Source organism: Echinops telfairi, unplaced genomic scaffold (assembly GCF_000313985.2).
Source record: "Echinops telfairi isolate 266 unplaced genomic scaffold, ASM31398v2 ScPeMD7_7457;HRSCAF=8495, whole genome shotgun sequence".
Classification (NCBI taxonomy): domain Eukaryota; kingdom Metazoa; phylum Chordata; class Mammalia; order Afrosoricida; family Tenrecidae; genus Echinops; species Echinops telfairi.
This window is the reverse complement of record NW_022111357.1, coordinates 36043459-36049383: the sequence shown is the minus strand read 5'-3', so window position 1 is coordinate 36049383 and position 5925 is coordinate 36043459. Positions and strand designations below refer to the sequence as shown.

The window sequence follows — 5925 nt, the reverse complement described above, 5'->3', positions numbered from 1 at the left end:
GACCCTCAATGGAAGGGCTCCTGGTCCCTTCCCAAAGTTATCACAGTATAAAATATGTATTTTTTTTGGGGGGGTATTGGTTATGTTTTAATCTAGTTAGCTGCCAACCAGTTCATTTTCCACTTACAGTGGCATCATGTGACAGCGTGGAACTGTCCCATGGGTTTTCCAGGCTGTAATATTTATGAGGACGATCTAGGAAAGGAGAAAGGTGTCCAAAATGAGATAGAATGCATAACGCTCGCGCTATACTGGTCATCTTGAGTCGGACAGTCATATGGCCCGCTATACTAGAATGACCCGTCTTAGAGTGATGCTGCTACATTCCTGATCTGGAATTGATAAAACATGCAAATGCACTGATTATTAACAAAGAAAAAGGCTTAGCAGTTGGAAAATATGACCTTGGTAATAGAAATGATGCCTGATAGAACTTTGTGAGACCAACAACTTCTTCATTGGAAAGGCTTTTTTTGTCTTTTTCCAGCCACATAAAGAGGGCTATGTGAAAACCAGAGAAGTCAAATTGACTATCTCTCTGGAAAAACCATGAGACACAATCAATACTCATGGAAGCAGCAGTCAAGAGATCAAAAGATGGGCTGCCTTAGGTATATCTTCTGTACAAGACCTCTTTAGAGGATCGAAAGGCTAGGATGTTACTTTGAGGACTAAGGTGCTCCTGACCCAAGCCATGGGATTTTCAGTCTCCTCCTATGCACGTGAAAGTTGGACACTGAATAAGGAAGACCGAAGAAGAATTGATGCACTTGAATCGTGGTGCCCTTGAAAGCATCCTGGACTGCTAGAAGGACAAACTGATCTGTACTGGAAGAAGTACAGCCAGAGTGCTCCTTTGAGGCAAGGATGGCGAGACTTTGTCTTGCACACCTTGGACATGTTGTCAGGGGAAGCTAGTCGCTAGAGAAGGACCTCACGCTTGGTAAGTAGAGGGGCTGAGAAACAGAGGAGGGCCCTCAAGGAGATGGGTGGACACAGTGGCTGCAACAATGGGCTCAAGCATAGGGACAACTGTGAGGCTGGCACAGGACCTGGTCGGGTGCTTCTTCTTAGGGTTGCTATGGGTCAGAACCGACTTGACAGTACCTAACAGCAACGAGAATAAAATATAGCCTTTAGTATACCCCACCGGAGTTTAGAGACGCTCTCAAGGGCAGCTTTGATACACTGAAATCGAATGACCCGATGAGTGTGGGCTGACATCAAGGACATCAAACACGAAGAAGCCAAAAATTCACTCAAGAGACAAGAAAGAAAGACACGACCAAAATGGGTATCAGAAGAGGCTCTGGGCCTTGCTGCAGAGTGCAGGGAAGCCGGAGCAGAAGGAACCCAGGGGGAAGTCAAAGGACTGAACAGAAGAGTCGAAAGCTGGAAGCAAAGAGGAGAGGTCACTAGTTTGAATACACGGCCTTGGTGACAGAAATGACGCTGGAAAGCATATGCATTTCGCAAGACCAATGACTTCCCTGCAGATACCGTTTCACAACAACGTAAGTGGCGACTGTACACATGGGCTTTGCCAGGCAGAACACGTAGGCATCACATTGACTGCGTCCGTGGGAAGAGACGGTGGGGAGACATAGCAGCAGGCAAAAACAAAGGCAGGGGCTGACCATGAAGCAGACCATACAATCCAAATTCAGGTTGGAGTTGAAAAAAATTTACAAAAAGCCTTGAAATCCAAACTATGGCCTCACGTCTATCCCACCGGAATTTAGACCAGCTCAAGACCAGATGTGGTACACGGAGCACTAAAGCCTGATGAGCTGTGGGACCATATGGAGAACATGCTACACAAGGTGAGCCAAAGGTCATTAGAAAGACAAAAAAGAAAGAAACCGCCAAAGTGGATGTCAGAAGAGACTCGGAAACTCACTCTTGGATATAAAGGATCTAAAGCAAATGGAAGACGGGAGGAAGGAAGCGCTGACTAGGACATTTCAAAAGGCAGCGCAAGAAGACAACGCGCTATCAGGAACCGAGCAAAGACCCGGAGTTAGAAACCCACAAAGCCTTGAACAAAGCGGAAAGAGCCAGAGGGAACACAGCACACCTCAAGTTTCCATATTGACAGATTCAATGGACAGACTATTGAGTGATGTAGGAATCACGGAAAGAGGCTGGAAGGGATCTTCACTGTCCCCAAAATAATTGGTTGATGAGCAATTATTTCAGGAGGTGGTCAAGAACTGATGCTATCGAAGGAAAAGTGCAAGCTGCGTGGAAGGGCCGTGGGGAAATAAGGCTCCAGGAGTGGCCATCATAGCAAGACACCGAGGCCACACTGGACGCACTCACCAGTCTATGCTAAGAAACGTGAAAGACAGCGATCTGGTCAGCTGACTGAAAGAGATGCACAAACGACCAAACGATATCATTAATATCACACGCACGTGAAATTTTTCAACAATGGTTGCAGCAGGACATTGATGGGGAGTGGCCAGAAATTCAAGCCAAGTTCAGAAGAGGCTATGGATATCAGATGGATTTGGGCTGAAAGGAGAGAATACCAGAAATACATTGAGTTGCGGTTTAGTGATGATGCCAAGGCATTTGACCATTTGGATCATGACTAATTATGGATAACATTGAGCAGAAAGGGAATTCCAGACCCCTTAGTTGTGCTCACGTACCTAGAGGCAGTTGTTGGAAAAGAACAAAAGATCCTGCATGGTGTAAAATGAGCAAAGCTATGCAGCAGGGCTGTGTCTTCTCACCGTACTTATTCCATCGGTTGGATCAAGAGCACGGCATCAGGACTGGAGGAAGGCTTCCTAACACACTGCAGTTTGCACACGACACAGCCTTGCTTGCGGAAAGGGCAGGGAACTCGAAGCACTTGAAGATCAAAGACGGCAGCTTTCAGACTAGATGAGAACTCAGTGTTGTGAAACAAAAATCTTTACAACTGGACCAACAATCAACATTTAGATAAATGAACAACAACAACAAACCATTGGTGTTGTTAAGGATGAGAACACCCTATTCCCCCCCTCACTTCAGCCCAGGCCTCTGAAGTGGACTGAGGAGGTTTTATTGACTGTGCGGATCAAGACACCTTGTGGCTAGGATTTTGAAGAATGGGGATTTCAGAATACTTCATTGTGATCATGCAGAACCTGTACCTATACTAACATCACTGCATCAGGCAAGGCGATACCGTAGGGCTTAGAATTAAGAAAAGTGTGCATCAGGGTTGCATCCTTTCACCACACTTACTCGGTCTGTGTGCTGAGCACAGCATCCACGAAGCTGGACTGTATGTAGAAGAATGCAGCGCAAGGCTTGGAAGCAAGCTCATCAATAACTTGCAACATGCAGATGACCCAAGCCTCCTGGCTGAAAGCAAAGAAGCCTTGAGGCACTTACTGATGACCATCAAAGCCTGCAGCCTTCAATACGAATCGGAAAACAACACTACTCACAATTGGGCCAATCACCACCATCATGATAAGTACAGACAAGACTGAGGTGGTCAAAGATTTCTTTTACTTGCATCCACGATGAACACCCTTGAGGCAGCAGTCAACACATCGGATGCCTCTCTGATCGGGGATCTGATCTGCTGGCAAAGGTCTTGAAATGTTAGGACGCCAAGGTGCCACTCTGAGGACTGAGGTGGATCGGAGCCATCGTGTTTTTAATCTGCACATCTTTACATCTGCTTGCGACAACGAGTCAGGAAGACCCCAGGGGAACTGGTGCCTTTGACTTACCTTGTTGGTAAAGAATATTAACTAGACCATGACTGTCAAAAGAACAGAGAGGTCTGGCTTGCAAACAAACTGGGATGTTCTTAAAATGAAGGCAGTGCTCCTTCATCTTCTATATTTGGACGTGCAATCAAGAGGGGTGAGTCCCTGGAGAAGGACACCAAGCTTGGTGACGTGGGAGGTCCCAGGAAAAGGGAGGACACAGCTGCTGTGATAACAGGCTATACCAGGAGCGATTGCGAGGCTGGCCAGGACACGTCAGGGTTTCGCTTTGTTGAGCTCACAGGGTCACGATGAGTCACGACAACAGCGAACACAGTCCTGACAAGAGCAGATTTCAGGTCTCTCGTCCCAGAGAGGCTCCTCCGTCTCCCAGCCCGTGGACTTTTCTGACGTCCTAACCCACGGAGGGGTGGGGTTGCAACCACCAACCTTCCAGCTGGCCACTCCATGTTTAACCATTGTGCCACAGGGACCTTGTTTTAATTTTATTCCGGTAACATTCCCAATCACTTACGAGCCTCCCAAGTCACCCTGCTCTAGTCTTCAAGATGGTTTTCATCGTAGAGACTGACACCTGGACAAGGGACAGGCAGGATTTCAAGATAAGAGTTCTGCCCCAAGTTATAACCTAGGGAGTGATGCACAACATGTTTATCCACCAGACCGAGCGCCTTTGTGAGAATATTCCATTCTTCTCCCCCTGCCTTCTTGCCAACCTTCTTCACCTCACTGGGGAAGCTGCGTCAGTGAAGGGCATTTTCTGCTTTCTCCCACAGCGTGGCGGCAGAAGGGTTAATGCCTGGTTGCTAACGGAAAGGTTGGCGGTTCCAAGTTGCCCAGAGGCGCGATGAGCCAAAAGAGCTGCCGCTCAACTGGAGTCTTAAAAGCTCCTAAACAGCCATTGAAGGGGAGCCACTGGTCTCTGCCCAGTGCCGAGGAAAGAGAGAGGTGTAAATCACAAGGCAGATGGAAAGATTAGTCCAATGAACTAAGGAAGCCGGCAAGCATCCATCCCCATGGATCTGAGACCAGGAGACCCAGATGGTGCCCAGCCGCTCCTACACTGAGGGCTCTGAATAGGATCCCACTGGAAGGTCCTAGACAGAGCTGGGGGAAAATGTGGAGCAAAAGGAGCGCAGGCTGACTGATAAAAACAGGTGGGACTCCCGAGACTATGGCCCTTGGTCACACTTCACGTCAGGAATGGAACTTACCCTGTGGTAGAATAATCAGCCATTTAAGACCCAAAGGGCAGCATTTACCCAAGACAAAGTTCAGAGGGTTAGGGAAGGAGGAGGGAGGGAGACAGGAAGCGCTGGGAGCCTGTGGAATCAGCCATGGTACCTACAGAGATGGCAACGATTAAGCTGAGACAAAAAAATGTGTACGACTTGTGGATTCACTTTGTTCACCTGCACAGTAAAAAGTTGAAAGAGAGGAAAGATTCATCGTCTAGGAAACCCTGCGCAGCGGCTCTACCCTGGGGCACAGGGGTCGCCGTGACTTTTAATCTGTTGGGCAGCACACCGCGGATTCTAGTTTACCCTCAGCCCCCTCTGCATCCTGTTACAATTTGCCTGCATCTCTCAAATGGAATGGTTTCTGGTAAACCCACAGGTGTTTCTGGTAAACCCACTGGTTAGATGCAGGAGCAGCACCCAAACACTTCCCTATTAAGATGCATATCTTACTGTAATTGTTTTCTTTGTTCTCCTTGACCTTATGGTATTGTTGCGGTGCGGGGAGGGGGCACAGAGCTCATTTGGACTCATAGTGACCCCGTGTGACAGAGAAGAGCTGTCCCCCAGGGTTTTCCTGATGGCAGTTTTTTTCCAAAAGGAGGCCTAGTGGTGCAGTGGGTTAAATGGGGTTGCCCTTCACCCAAAGGTTGGCGGTTCAAATCCACCAGTGCTCCTTGGGGCTAAGGTGAGGCAGGCCATTTCTGAGAAGTTTTACAGGCTTAGAACCCACCGGAGCAGGTCTGTTCTCTCCTAAGGGACCATGGGTGGTGGTGGAGTTGAGCTCTAGCAGAACCCCGCTATCCTAAAGGGTTTTCGTGAGCGGGAATGGCTGCACGGCAGCCATTGGGTTTTTTACGGCACAGATCACCAGGCCTTTTCTCCCGCAGAGCCACCGGGTGGGTCTGAACGACCAACCTTAGGGTTAGAAGTCAAGGGCTTAACGT

The 5925-nt window shown here is 48.3% G+C and overlaps 1 protein-coding gene across 1 annotated transcript in view; it reads right to left on the bottom strand.

Moving 5' to 3' along the window:
• Positions 1 to 5925, bottom strand: part of SLC2A7 (solute carrier family 2 member 7) — a 31188-nt gene that overhangs the window by 5827 nt on the left and 19436 nt on the right. The window lies entirely within an intron of this gene.